General features: G+C 33.4%; 1 protein-coding gene across 1 annotated transcript in view; it reads right to left on the bottom strand.

Moving 5' to 3' along the window:
* LOC135216252 (hemicentin-1-like) overlaps positions 1 to 16057 on the bottom strand; it is an 86338-nt gene extending 70281 nt beyond the window's left edge. Inside the window, exon 1 of the mRNA XM_064251417.1 lies at positions 15753 to 16057. The gene's annotated coding sequence lies outside the window, so the exon portion shown is untranslated. The remainder of the gene's footprint in view (positions 1 to 15752) is intronic.
* Positions 16058 to 16915: the final 858 nt, after the last annotated feature.

Here is a 16915-nt window from a genome sequence, read left to right as displayed (position 1 = left end):
GCCAGTGGAAATTGTACCCATAATCTTAGGAAAGCTGGGCACGATCCCAAGATCCCTGGAAAGGAATCTAGAAAAACTAGAGGCTGAAGTAGCTCCAGGACTCATGCAGAAGAGTGTGATCCTAGAAACGGCACACATAGTAAGAAAAGTGATGGACTCCTAAGGAGGCAGGATGCAACCCGGAACCCCACACTATAAATACCACCCAGAATTCGAATTGGAGGACTGTGATAGAGCAAAAAAAAAAAAATAATAATAATAATAATAATAATAATCGTGTCCCCATCAGTTCTTCTACTAATCTTGCTCCCGCATATGTCAAGTTATTTGTTTCTGTGATATTGGTGGTGTGTATTAGTCTCATTATTTCAATGACCTCACTTGTTTTCTCCCTTAATTTCTTGGTGTTGTAGGCTTTCATGGAGGGGATCTTTGTTCTCTCTGTATCTGGCTTCATCCATTGTCTGATCTTTTCTACCCATTCCGTTCTCTCTGTTATTTCGTCAGTGTTTCTTCTTGTGTCGTTGTTTGATACCTCATCATCCCGGTCGTCTTCTGTATAATAATAATAATAAAGGCTTAAAACTGCGTTAGCGTGGCGTCGCTGGGTAACCCTCCCACCGTCTCGTATACAGTCCCAATAAAAGTACTCGACAGCCGTGAGGGTCGAATAATAACGCGCAATTCTCTACAAATTGTCTGTCATAAAGAGAAATTTCACTTCCATGTGAAGTGCACAATTATTCCATCAAGACACCAGCTTTAGAGAGAGAGAGAGAGAGAGAGAGAGAGAGAGGTTAATTTTTTTTGGTATTTTCCATTCATATTTCAACCAACAAATTAGTTGTAGCTGTTTGTCCAAGGTCCCTTTTAGAGAGAGAGAGAGAGAGACAGAGAGAGAGACAGAGAGAGAGAGAGAGAATTGGTCTATCGTTAACGATCTAAACCTGCAGATATAAAAAAGAATAGGATACTAGCCCAAGGAACAAAAGGAGAGAGAGAGAGAGAGAGAGAGAGAGAAGAAACTTCCAGCTTCAAGGATAGTGCAAAAGGACTACACGGCTAGGAGATGGAAGTCTGTACAGCTACAAAGCATGTTATGGCATTCTCCATAGCTATACGGAGGGCGAGAGGGCCATATGCGATGGCCTCTTTGTTATCAAGGCTTAATGGTCAATGTCGAGATCTCGCGAGATCTCGCCCATATCTCGGCGTTGCAAGGGCTGAGGGGCTAATTAAGGAATCCCGCATGTCCCGATAATCAAGACTCGGTGGAAATAAAAAGACGACATTTTCCCAGAAGTGTCGGAAGAGATTTGTTTTGCTTCTGAAAGAGGACATTGTTGTTGGTTTTGAAAGGCACAAAAAATGACTCTTTGCAATTAGGGGAATCAGTCTCCACTATATCTTAATGTTATAGGGCGAAAGAAGATGAAACCCTGTGTTCAAACGTCATCGCGTTGTATTTTATCAATTTTTTTCTTTTCTTTTTATTGAGTGTTCTATTCTTTCTGTACTTATCATTTATTTTTGTTACTCCTACCTTATGGAAGTTTGAATCTCAAGTCAATGGACCCTTTCGTGGACTTGTTCCATATGAATAGGGTTCATCTTAATAATAATAATAATAATAATAATAATAATAATAATACCTAGAGGTTGACGTAGCTAAAAGACTAATGCAAAAGAGTGTGATCCTAGAAACAGCACACATAGTAAGAAAAGTGATGGACTTCTAAGGAGGCAGGATGCAACCCGGAACCCCACACTATAAATACATTGGAGGACTGTGATAAACCCCCCACGAAAAAAAAAAGCCAGTGCGATTAAGAATAAGTTAACAAAGGATTAATGACCAAGATATCCGAGGAACCACAGAACTTAGTTCGTGTCCCATGAACCTCAAAATTCATGGGGTAGGGATCATACCACCCCAAACCCCACTATTGTAAAGACTATAAAGAAAGATACAGTTCACTTACATAAAGTGGGAAGCATTTAGTATCCAATGACACGTAGACTTTAATATTTATAGGTTAGAGGTTATAAGGCCAACGACGTTATAAGGTTTACGTTACAAATACAGAACAGAACACAATCAAGGTATCACTATTTCGCACGAAGGTTTATCAAACTCAAGAACACCTTCCCAGACATAATGCTTTTCTCATGAATCATAAATCCCTTGAAGCATGCGAGAGAAAGATTCGAGTGGAATATTCGAAAGGGCACCTCTCTCTCTCTCTCTCTCTCTCTCTCTCTCTCTGTCTTCTCGTCAGCAGCAGCACCAGTTCATAGTCGATTGTTGACGTCCAGAGGTTTTCTTTTTGATTGTGTAAGGAGTCTCTGTGGTGTTGTTGTATTACTCGTCATTGTCATTTGTATGTGTGACTCTATCTCTCTCCCTTTCTCTACCTAACTCTGTCTGGCTGTGTCTTGCTCTCTTTCTCTGTCATTTGACTACCCTTCCCTCTCTCTCTCTCTCTCTCTCTCTCTCTCTCTCTGTCAATGTGACTCTGTCTCTCACCCTTTCTCTGCCTCACTTTGTCTGTATGTCTGTCTGGTTCTCTCTTTTTCTGTCATTTGACTCTCTCTCTCTCTCTCTCTCTCTCTCTGTTGAGTTTGACCTTTCTCTCTCTCTCTCTCTCTCTCTGTCTCTCTCTTCTCTCTCTCTCTCTCTCTGTCAAAAAGAGGTGGTTCTATCAATAAACAGTGACCCTATTATTTCAGCAATTATTTTGATTTTAGTTATACTGTCAAATCGTGGAAAATCACTGTTCATTAATATTGTTTTGTTATTCTCTTCAATGTCATTCTTTTCCTGCTCCTCTTGATGTTTATGGAAGAGGTATTAAACCCTTTTTATTGGGCAGAATTCAATTTCTGACTATATATCCATTCGCCAAAATGAACAACACAAAACCGTCATTGAGAATTATTATCTTTTTTATTTTCCTAATAAGGGATCTCACCTTTTTGTATTTCCCATTAGCTTATGTTACTTCTTTCTAAATTAACACCATGTTCTCTGGAAGCTTGAGGTGCGTGTCAATGGCCTCCTTTGGGCTTGTTCCATAAGAGCAGATTTCGTTTTCTGACTAATAATAATAATAATAATAATAATAATAATAATAATAATAATAATCCTACAATAATGGGCGTAATGTCTGTCCGTCCGTCTGTCATTCAATCACGGCCAAACGGCAGGTCTGATGGGGATGAAACTTGGCAGGGATATAGTGGGGACCACTAAGATGGTTTATAATGGGGTTTCATCATACCTCCCCCCCACCCCCTTCCGAAGGGGGTGGAGGTGAGAAGGGATTCCCTGAAACGGGGCGGGTTCTCCCCGTAAAACGAGGCTGGTTATCCCCGTAGACTTTGTAACTTTACGAATTTTCATACAAAATTTCTGTATGTTTGCTAGTAATGATATAACAATAATAATATTCGACGTAAACTACGAACACCTCGATATTTAGCCGCTTACTGATACTTCGGCATACATAAATTACATGAATTTATCATTTGCATAATCTATAATTCAGCAGTTTTGATTGCCAGTGGCAAACAGTTGATGCATTCTTAATAGCAATCTGATATCTAATACTTGCAATTTCATAGGCACCATTTCAGCAATTTACAAACATTACAAAGATATAGGATATTACAATATCATCTATATGTGTATAATATATACTATATACATATATCATTATATTCATATCTATATATATGCTTAAAAATCACAGTAAATGCCACTTGACTTCAACATATAGTGAATGCCACCACCAGAGAAAATGACAGGCAGACTGTTTATTCTGGTATTCGCTTATATATGTATATATATATATATATATATATATATATATATATATATATATATATATATATATATATATTATAGTCTGTTTATCATTTTAGTTCATATTTTGCGCTTACTCCACCTTTGGAGTAAAATCACATTGTTTTGCCTTATATTATTCGTGATATAGTATATATATATATATATATATATATATATATATATATATATATATATATATATATATATATACTATATATATATATCATGAATAATATAAGGCAAAAAATGTGATTTTACTTCAAAGGTGGCGTAAAGAAAAGAAATTTTACGAATTAAACGCAAAATATGAACTCAAATGATAAACAGAGATAAAAGTTCGCTGGGAATCTCTGCCTCAGTGGCAAACGTTTCAGAGTATATGATGAATCTTCAGGAACTATTCACGAAATAAATACTTCCATTAAGTAATACATAAGGTGAAACAAATGGCCCCGGAATGAGAAACTGACAGTAAAAGAACGTTTGAAAGGTGTAACAGGAGGAAGCTCTTCAGTTGCTCACCTGATGCGGTAAGGTGAGGGTGCGTCCAACACCTCCGTAGAGAGCACTGCCAGATGCGCGATCCATGGATAACTTTGGAATTAAATCAAATAAAAGCCACTGAGTCTAGAGGGTTGCTATTTGGTACGTTTGACGATTGGAGGGTGGATGATCGACATACCAACTTGCAGCCCTCTAACCTCAGTAGATTTTTAGATTTGAGGGCGGCCAAACTAAAGCCTGTTCAATAGTTTTCTTTTACAGAAAACACAAAAAATCAAAGACCTGAGAGAGAGAGAGAGAGAGAGAAATCAAGGCGGAGAACCGACTAAACACACAAGAAGTTTCAACTCAGTGTTTTCGCTCGAACCACAATTGGGATCTCCGACAGGGACGTGAGATTGCGTCATCTTTCGTCTTTGCGGATATGCTGAGTCATTATTGTTTCATATATCGGTAAACTTCATCTTGGACTCCACCCCCACAACCCCCAACCCCCCAAGGCGCGATGCTCGTGTCTTTCCTTATTGACCTGGAATCCAATTTCACACCAGAGGATCGCCCTTGGAAGGATGAAGAAATCCTTCAGGAAGAATCATATTGAAAGGTTACACCTTCGTTTTGGGTGGGAGGATTTTCTACTTTCTTTATTCTTTTCATGGGATATCTTTTTTTTTTTAACGTTTTCTTTACTGGTAGTTAATTGATATGGAATACAAATTTGGATAGTTTTCGAAGTATTTATTGCACTGGTATATAATATATATAAGTATATTATATATTATATATATATAATATATGCTATATATATATATATATATGTTAGGAATTACATATATATTATATATAAATATAAATTATTATATATATATATATATACTATATAATATTATTTATAGTATATATATATATAATCTATATATCTATAATATTATGATTTGCTAGAACTTGGCTTTCATCCCTTTCAGAGTGCGAAAACGTTATACGTATATTCAGCCTCAGGATTCAGGCATAAGACGTGACAACAGGGTGGAGGGCAGAGGCGTGAAAACTCTCTCTCTCTCTCATACATCTCACTCTCTCCATCGTCTGTCCGGTCTCTCTCTCTCTCTCATCCTTTCTCTCCTTTAAAGTGGCGTCCCTCCAGAGGCAAATAAAAGACACTGCAAAGTGCATTAAAATTATCCTGAGCATTAGCATTTGTTTCATACATTTACTCTGGAGGTTTACTAGCAATGGGAAATGGTTTTGCGTCCCTCTGGGGTGTTGGTGTGGGTTGTATGTAATGCCCCTTCTGTAGTTCTAAAATCCATATTTTTCTTCCCATATTACGTCCACAGGTATCTTGTGCTTACAATACTATATAGTATATGATCTATATATATTATATATATGATAGTATATATTATATATATATATAAGTATATATATATATATAGTATAACGTAAGTACTGATGTATATCATAATGGATATAAGTATGGATAATTAATGTAGTTATTTTATTTATATATATAGTATAATATGTCGTGTATAATATATAGTGCATAATTATATATGTATATAATAAGTATATATATAATATATATAATATATAATATTATATTATAATAATATAATAATAATAATATATATATATATTCTATATATATATATCATATATAATACCTTATATTATATATATAGTATAATAAGTTATAAAGACACAGTAGAGCGGAAGAAACTAATCGTCAATATGGAAATACCACGGATTAGAAGAGGCTTCAAGGGGAATCACGCAAAACTGGGAAGTAGGTTATAACATGAAAAGGAGGCCGCTTTCAGCATTAACACGAACACTTAAACCGTAAAAATCGGGAGTGCTTTAAAAGAAAACACGCCAAAAGAATAAAACTACCCCAAAACCAAATAAAAGTACCGTCCAATTTCCAAGTCGCTTAATAGCACAACATAAACAAAAAAGAAAGTGATTGATGCATTTTTTTATTTTTGTGGCTTTCTAAAAGTCCCCACAACAAAACCTCTTCCCTGTTCAAGAAACGGTTTACCAAAAATCACGGGAGCGGAAGCGGGGAAGGGGGGGATACAAGCGTTCTTTTGCTTACGCAGTTCCACGACTTACTGACGCCAAACCGTAAATGGAAAGTCTTAAATAATCTTCTCGGATTCTCGACGTTGGATGTGGGGGAAGAGTTTAGGATTCAAACCACAGACTTCCTTCAAATGATTGAGGTCTGTTCGAGTTCTTTCAAGGTCATTGTCTAACTGGCATGCATATATATATATATGTATATAATATATATAATATATATCATATAGTATATTATTAAGATATCTATATACCATACCATTATATATATAATATATATATAATGTATAATATGTATCTATATCAGTACATATATATGAATAAATAATAATATATATAAGTATAATATATTTGATTGTATAGTGTCTATTATGTATGCCTGGTGGTGTGTGGTTTGTTTGTGGGTGGTGTGTGTGTGGTGTGTTTGTGTGTGTTTGTGTGTGTGTGTTTGTGGGTGGTGTGACTGGTAATAATTTTCTGTTACAACAGAATTCCATCTAATTAAAAGCGGCTACCTTGTGGATGGATCTCTTGGTGGTAGTAAATACCAACCTTTTCTGTCATTTTTCTTTGGAGTTACCTACAAGGAAGTGAAGAAGAGAGAGAGAGAGAGAGAGAGAAGAGAAAGACAACAGTCCTCTGAAATACAGTACTAACAGACTGTCTTATATCTTGGCTGTTTTTTGTGGGCTCCGGGTTATAATATATTATATATTATAATCGTATATTATATTATCTATATATATCTATAGATATATTAATATATATATTAATATCTGTATATACCTATACACACACACACACCACCGCCATAGTATATATATAGTATTAATATATATATAATAGAAATATATAATATATACTATATCTATAATATATATATGCTAGTATCTATTAATATATAGTATTAATCCACTGAAAACGTATTAACGATTTTACACTTCCATTCCGTATCATAAATATCTGTTCCCGGGCTTTTTGCTACTATGAAAACTCAGCTTATTGAATTTCGTTCCCGTGATTTAAGTCGTTTTCGAAATTTATCGCAGTTTTTCCTGTTATTAACGGAATATATTACTTCCATTTCTTACCGGAATGCAGAGAAATTGTAAGTTTAAATTCATAATTCATAAAGATATTCCCCGCGACATCCCCGACTCTTGTTTACGAAATGATATGAAAATAATTTACATAAATCACAAGGTCTTGGATGCCATGGCATCATACGCAAATATTGAAATTAGATTTTCTTGTGATATGAAAATCATTTACATGAATTTCAAGGTCTGGAAGACATGACGTCATACATAGATATTCAAAATATATTTTTTTGTGATATGAAAATCCTTTACATGAATCACAAGGTCTTTGATGCCACGACGTCATAAATGAGATTTTCTAATGATATGAAAATCATTTACAAGAATCACAAGGTCTGAATGCCAAAACGTCATATTCGTAAATATTGAAATTAGATTTTCTTGAATTGTCTTCAGTAGCTCCATAGCTCTGTGTTTACAGAGCTATGGAGTTACTGAACACTACAGCTACAGGAAATGCTATCCTCTTTAAGTGGAGTTTGGAGTACTGTAAGCAACCGAAAATAGAAGTGAATGGATGAATAATATCTCAATCGAACAGGTTTGAGTTTATGTATATATGTGAGTGTGTGTATATGTGTGTGTGATTACGTGTGTATATATATATATATATATATATATATATATATATATATAATATATATATATATATATATCTATATATATATATATACATCAAATATATAATTTATATATAAATGTATATATACAGGTGTGTGTGCATATTCTCTCTCTCTCTCTCTCTCTCTCTCTCTCTCTCTCTCTCATTAAACAACTTCAAGCAAAGCTAAGACAAAGAACTAAACTTTGAAAGAAGAGCCACACGAGAAGACGAAAAAAAAAAAGTATGAGAACTTTAGCAAACAAAGAAGCGTCGAGCCGCGGGAAAGTGTGATACTCAGGATGACATAACGAAGAACTTTCCAGTGACTGTAATTCCAGTTTCACACTGTCGCATTTCCCTAGTTAGTATTCCGGGAAAATGATGTGTAGAGGGAATCTCCATTCTCACGTTCACTAAGACGTATTATGTCTAGACTATTTCAATGTCCATACATTAAGATGCGATTCTTGGGTTAATCTTTTAATAATTGTGATTTTGTATGCTTTAACGATGCTCTTACAAATCTGTGGTATTCACCACCTCGATCTATCATTTGAAATGTCCGTCCAATAAGGCACTGAACGAAATTCTCTCTGCAATATGCAGTTGTGCAAGCAATTTGCTGAATACTATACAGTAGTACAGATAATTCAAAATACTCAAATGACTAATATTACTTTATACTATAAGATATGTATTATATTTTATATATATATAATATATATATATATATATATATATATATATATATAATATATATATATATATATATATGTGATGTGTGTATGTATATATATATATATGTGTGTGGTGTGTATATATATATAGATATTTGTATAACAAAACACGAATGATTGCATTTTACTACTGTGGCCTGGCGAGCAGGCAACGAAATGTTAGAACACATCAAGTCAACATGAAGGAAACTGGCATCATTGCTCCAATAATAATAATAATAATTTTCTCACATTTCACTTCCAACTGTCTGGGATGCATTTCACGGAATGGGCGTCCAAACATTCTGTCTCCATTCCCGCTAGTCATGTGATCAGTGAAACGGGGACACACGTATTCAACTTTCTAACTCGGTCCGTGTGATGTTGACATGAACCTTGCCTCTTGTTGATGCCAATACAAATTTGTTCCAAGCGACGTCAAAAGTTAAAAAGAAAAAAAAAAAATGATACTTGTTCCCGAATGAAATACAATTATCTGAATTCAAACGACTCACGGCAAGGTGTAACTGTGATTTGTGAAGAAGAAGAAAAATAGTTTTTTTTCTTGGAACTCCCGAAAAAAAAAAGACAGAAAATCGAAGTGAATTTTGCGTGCTTTTAAATTCCAGCTTCACAGGCAAACTCAATGAGTTTCGTTTTTTTTAATCGCGTATTTTTTGTTCCTTTTTGTTATAGAGTTTGCGACAGTCAGAAGTGGAAATACATTTAGCCTTTTTTATGAATACAGGAGAGGTATGTTGATCTCTACAGCCCAAAATGTTCAATATTAAAAAAATATATATGTATTTTCCAATTAAGCTTCCTAGTATGACTACAAATAAACTTAATATGGCAACACAGAGGGTAAGTGCTACTTGCAATATTTGTAGCAATGAACCAGAACCAACTGTATTTTATTTCTTTTTAGCAACTAGTGCATTATGGGAAATGTCTCACCTTTGCCTTTAACCTTGAGACGAAACTTATCACGAATGATGATATCATTTTTTATTAAAAGTGATAATGATTTTTTACACTTTAGAAGTATCTGATTCACTTTCCTTTATCCTGAATTATGTCAAATGTTTTTGGCAGCTTTGAAAATGGCAGTAAAATATATTATTCTCTCTCTCTCTCTCTCTCTCTCTCTCTCTCTCTCTCTTCTCTCTCTCTCTCTATATATATATATATATATATATATATATATTTATATATATATATATATATATATATATATATATATATATAAGTCATATCACATTACCGTGATTCATATACATATATCGAGCTACAATGTCCTTTAATATCTATTCGCTCTACCTCGAATTAATATATTTTCATATATGCTTACCGAAGGGGAATGGGGAATTTTTTCTCGATAATAGATTTGGCCTGTACTTGGGCGCGAACGCAGGTACATTATAAATCCTGGATTTTATAATGTACCTGCGTTCGCGCCCAAGTACAGGTAAATCTATTATCGAGAAAAATTCCCCTTCGGTTTAAGCATATATGAAAATATATTAATTCCGAGGTAGAGCGAATTAGATATTAAAGGACATTGTAGCTCGATATATATATATTATATATATAGATATATATATTATAATATTATATAGATATTATATACATATATTATTATATATATATTATATATATATATCTATATATATATTACATATATATATACATACATATATAATATTATATATATATTATATATATAAGAAATATATATATATATATATATATATATATATTAATTCATATATAATAAATGGTTTTTTTTGCCACGAAGGAATATATATAATATATATATATATATATATATATATATTATATATATATATATATATATATATATATATAAGAATAACCATCACATAGCAAAAACATACTAAACACATCACGAATTACATAGGCTTTTCCACAGCTGAAATCAAACGCCAAAGATTTCGCAAAGCAAGAATAAAGAAACGCGATACTAACTCACACCAGAAGACCAGCGTGAGAGCAAAATTAGAAGAGCATTTAATAATGCTCTTCTAATCGCAAATTTATTTTTCTTTAATATAAGAAATGGTGGAGAGCTCGAAAATCTTCTATCTCTCTCTCGCTCTCTCTCTCTCTCTCTCGTCTCTCTCTCTTCTCTCTCTCTCTCTCTGAAAAGACTAGTAATTTAAAGGACAAAAATGATTCGGAATTTACTTTCCCGCTCTTCTCTCCTCCTCTGAAAAACAAAGATTAGTAATTCAAAAGGACAAAAATAATTCCGGAAAAAAACATTAGTTTTCCCCCTCCTCTCCTCCCCTTCCCCTCCCCACTCTCTCTATCTCTCTCTCTCTCTCTCTCTGAAAAAGATTAGTAATCAAAGGACAAAAATAATTCGGAATTAGTTTCCTCTCTCTCTCTCTCTCTCTCTCTCTGAAAATGATTAGTTACTGAAGGACAAAACAATTCGGAACTAGCAACCTATACTCTCTCTCTCTCTCTCTCTCTCTCTCTCTGAAAGTGAGATGTTATTGCCAGACAAAAATAAATGCGAAAACTCTTCCTGCTCTCTCTCTCTTCTCTCTCTCTCTCTCTCTCTCTCTCTCTCTCTCTCTCTGGACAATCACCGATTCAAAAGGTAATCAATCCCTGATGAGCCTTCATTTGCTAACCTCAGCTCTCCCACAGATTATGAATGAATGGACAAGCCACGTGAATTAATTGGCTAATTGATATCAAGCTATGAAATGAATCAAAAGTGTTTTGTAATTAGCTGCGTGGGTGACAGTTTTGGAAGGATACAACGCTGAATAATTCTAGTTTCTTTGAAAGCGATTGAATGGTGGGTGGTGGGGTTCTGTTTTATCCTGAAAAAAATATACGAGAAGTATTTTCGCACATCAAGTTTTACAATGAATTCGTTTCATTATATATTCTCTTTTTTTCTTTCGATTTTACAGCTGCCTGAGAAAGACTGGAATTGGAATGTACAATTCAGGCCAAAGGCCAAAGGTCGTGACCTATGAGGTCATTCAGCGCTGAAGAGAATATAGTAAGTAAATCAGGATTCAAAGGTGCAACATAAAGAGAACTTCGTAGTTGCTACATACAACAACTATCAGAGGAAGGTTGAGGAAAATAAGATGGGATAAAGAGAATGAGAACGGAGGTACAGTAAAAGGAATGAAAGGGGTGGCAGCTAGGAGCCGATGGGAAGCTGCAAAGAATCATCAGTAGTGCCTACAGTGTACTGTGTAGGGTGCACTGATGGAACTACTGTTCTTGTTAGAACTGATCTATAAATACCTACTGGGAAACTAGATTTGAATTGTTCTGTAAACAGACGAAAAAAAAAATCAGACACCTGCTTCTAATATCTGGTCTGGAACATATAATGAAATATGGCACTCAATACACTGGACCAAAATACCAGTAATTTTCCTGGACTAAAATACTATTTAAAGAATTGAGCCGCTATTATTATTTTTTTTTTTCTTCTCTATCACAGTCCTCCAATTCGACTGGGTGGCATTTATAGTGTGGGGTTCCGGGTTGCATCCTGCCTCCTTAGGAGTCCATCACTCTTACTATTATTATTATTATTATTATTATTATTATTATTATTATTATTATTATTATTATTATTATTATTATTATTATTATTATTATTATTTATTCAGAAGATGAACCCTACTCAAATGGAACAACCACACAGGGTCTATCGACTTGAAAGTCAAGCTTCCAAACAATATGTTCAAATGAAAGAATTAACAAAATATAACATGAAATACAGAAAGAACATATCAGTTATTAAAAAAAGAAGCCTTAATAAATTGAGAACAAAACTGGTAAATATATAAATAAGATATTAAAGTACAAGGTGAATTATTTTATGGTAATAATGCATTGGATCTTCGCTTGAACATTTGATGTTCTAATAGCACGAGATTCTCATGGAGGCTGTCCCATCGTCCGTCGGTGCGAGGAATAAAAGACATGGAACTGAGAAGTTCGACAGCTTGGTATATTTATTACATATTTCTAATATGCTACCGATAAGATCTATACAAAATATACTATTCAGATATCTGGACAAGATTCTTGATTGCACACTTGGACTATACACGTCACTGAGAAACTTGGAACACAAATACCTTTCGTTGACCAGTGTTGCTATTCGGAGATGTAAGGCAAAAATAAAGTTTCAAATGTATGCCATAATACCATAAAAAAAAACACTGATGTATCAACAGTCCTCAGATATGCAGATTATACACATTCCCTTTTGATACAGGAAGAAAACATATTTAACGTAGAAACAAACTTAATATGCAATGGTCTCTGCTGAAAATTATTCAGACAAATAAAAACTCCATTTAGATATATAGGCCAAAGTTAATTTACTATGAAGTGGACCAACAGAATCTCCTATCAAGGGTAACACCCAAAATACCACTAGGAGACCTAGATCAATGCCATTGAAAGCAATCAGGCAGACGAAAAAAATAATGCCATGACACTACCTGAAACGAAATTAGCTATCAGAGACCTGTCAAGGGGCAGCATTCAAAAATACCATTCAATTAACTTTCGAAGGCTGCGAGAGACCTGGACTATCATTTGGATACCTGGAACTGTCGTCAGTCAGATGGACCAGGAATTTCATCTGACGGTCTGGATCAAAATGTCATTCCGGAAATCCGGATCAAAAAAATGAATCATTCATGGAAGATACACGAAAATTATCACACAAAATACTCACCAAGAACCTAAGACAAACACTATTCCAAAAACCTGGAACAAAAATCCCATTATAATTTCTAAAACAAATATTCCATTTCTTAAATATAGACCGAAAAATTTCTTACTAAAAACTAAAGCAAGAATTCCATTAAAAAAACTAGACCAAAAATTCCATTCTAAAAACCTATATCAAATATTCCATAACAAAACCTAGACAAGAATTCCAATAAAAAATCTAGACCGAAAATTCCACTACAAAACTTACACAAGAATTCTAATAAAAAAAACCTAGGCCAAAAATTCCATTACAAAACCTAGACAAGAATTCCAATAAAAAAAAAAAAACAGACCAAAAATTCCATTACAAAACTTAGACAAGAATTCCAATTAAAAAAAATCTAGAGAAAAAATTCTATTACAAAACTTTGACAAAAATTTCAATTAAAAAACTTGGACCAAAGAAACTCCATTTTAAAAACCTACACCAAACATTCCATTACAAAACCTAGACAAAAATTCCAATTAAAAAACCTACACCAAATATTGCATTTTAAAAACTAGACCAAAAAATTCCATCACAATTCCTGGACCAACAAATTCCATTTTAAAACCCAAGACTATAAACTTCCATTACAAAGCTTAGACCAAAAAATTCATTTGAAAAACTGCAGTCCTAAAACCTAGACCAAAAATTCCATTACAAAACCTAGACCAAAAAATTTCAGTTTAAAAACCTGGACCAAAAAATCCATTATAAATCCATACACTAAAATTCCATTCCTAAAACCTAGACCAAAAATTCCTTTTTGAAACCCTAGACCAAAAATTCCATTATAAAACCCTAGAATAAAAAAATTCCATTCCTAAAACCGAGACCAAAAAATTCCTTTACAAAAACCTAGAGCAAAAATTCCATTTTAAAACCCAAGAACAAAAAATTCCATTTTAAAAACTAGACTTAAACATTCCATTCCTAAACCCAGACCAAAAATTCCAATCTAAAATCCTACAAAGAAACGATATGAGATTAACACTCCACGAACAATAATCAAGTTGAATAATATTAAAGACCAGTAAATCATAAGAAAAACCAATAAATAATAAGAAAAACCATTAATAAATAAGAAATACTAATAATACAAAATTTAAAACAAACGTAAAAAAATCGTCGGATGGTGTAAAAAATGGTAAATATAAACTTGAGTTATTTATCATATTATATAAGAACAAAGTAATGGATGATAACAATGTCATTCGATGTTGCATCTGCGCATGTCTTAACTTCTGAAGATGAGGTTTATCTAATAAAAACTATTTTTATCTTAAGAAAATAGTTTTTATATACTTTTATCTTCATGGTTAGTTATTAATTAGAATTAATGAATTTAACTTATTTTACTACGCATAGAGAAAAAATAATAATAATAATAATAATAATAATAATAAAATTAATAATAATAATAATAATAAAATAATAATAATAATAATAATAAGAAGAAGAAGGAGAAGAAGAAGAAGAAGAAGAAGAAGAAGAAGAAGAGAAGAATAAGTCACTAAAATAGTGAAGAAATGAGCAGTGGTGTAAGTGTGGAGACGTATATATATATATATATATATATATATATATATATATATATATATATTATATATAATATATATATATATATATATATCTGTGTGTGTGCGTGTGTGTGTGTGTGTGTATATATGTATATATGTATATATATATATATATATATATATATATATATATATACATATATATATAGTATATATATATATATATATATATATATATATAGTATATATATATATATATAATATATATATAGTATATATATATATATATATATATATGTGTGTGTGTTGTGTGTGCTTACAACCATCTTGGATTTCTTCACTAATAATAATAATAATAATATAATAATAATAATAATAATAATAATAATAATAATAACATAATAATAATAATAACAGACCATAGCAGAAACTGTAATAGAATACGAAACTGAAAACATTCCACATATCATGAGATTAATTCAGGAAATTGCAAAGCCACACATTTACTGCAATGTCCCACGAGATCGCAAAATTCACACGTTTACACAAACGGGAATACGATAACAGTTTCTAGAACTGTAATCAAGAGAACAAATACTTACATCAGAGTTTCAAAAAAATATACAAATTGGAGAGAACACTTCCAAGTTCCTTTGCCTGTCTTTTCTCTCTCTCTTTCTCTCCCTCTCACTTGTACACAATTTTCCCCAAAACAAAGAGTGGTACGCTACTTTATCCAGGTATTCAAAAAGTTTTCAAACGTTTCTTCCCCTTTGAAACGGTTTTCAATAAACGTATTCTTTACCAAAAAAAGTCTCTCGACAAAGACGGATGCAAACCCGACGTTTAAACTTCGAGCGAGCGAGCGAAGATCTGGCGGGAGATCGACACAGAGCGTCAGCATCACTCGGCATCTGAAACGGCACTGGCGGTGCCTCTACCCACTGACCGTGACCGAATCTTTGTTGGCCTTTTGCTGTTCCAGGGGGAAAAATCCTCTGTTGGGAGGCTTCGCCTTCCATAGTGTCTTGTTTTTTCTTTCATCTCCTTTTTTCTTATATGATAAATTCGTCATTTTTGGACTATTTTCGTAGTGGCCATCATGTAAAGGTGCTTCTCGATGGAGAATGTCGCCTTACACTTGGTAACAGGAGAATGTCACCTTATGTTTAGTAACACAAGAATGTTACCTGAAATTAGTTAGGAGCAGAATGTCAACCTTGTTGACAGGAGAATATTAACTCATATTTAGTGTAACACAAGAATGATACCTTATATTTGTTAAGAGCAGAATATCAACTTTGGTAACAGGAGAATATTACCTCATATTTGGTGTAACAGGAGAATGTTACCTCATATTCGGTAGCAGGAGTGTCACTTTATACTTGGTAACGGGAGAATGTCGCCTTAGGTTTAGTAACACAAGAATGCTACCTGATATTTGTTAACAGGAGAATGTCACCTTATACTTGGTAACAGAACACTGCCGCCCTATACCTAGTAACAAGACGATGTCACCTTTGATTTGGTAACAGGACAATGACACCTTTTACTTGGTAACAGGAGAATCTCGCCTTTTACTTGGTAAAAGGAAAGTGTTACCTCATATTTGGTAACAGGAGAATGTCCCCTTACACGTTGTAACAGGAGAATGTCACCTAACACTTTGTAACAGGAGAGTGTTACCTTATACTTTGCAACAGGAGAATATCACTTACATTAGGAAACAGGAGAATATCACTTACATTTGGTAACAGGAGAATAT

The sequence above is a fragment of the Macrobrachium nipponense genome, chromosome 6, assembly GCF_015104395.2.
Source record: "Macrobrachium nipponense isolate FS-2020 chromosome 6, ASM1510439v2, whole genome shotgun sequence".
NCBI lineage: Eukaryota > Metazoa > Arthropoda > Malacostraca > Decapoda > Palaemonidae > Macrobrachium > Macrobrachium nipponense.
Note: the sequence above shows the minus strand (reverse complement) of the source record. Positions and strands in the feature narration are given on the sequence as shown.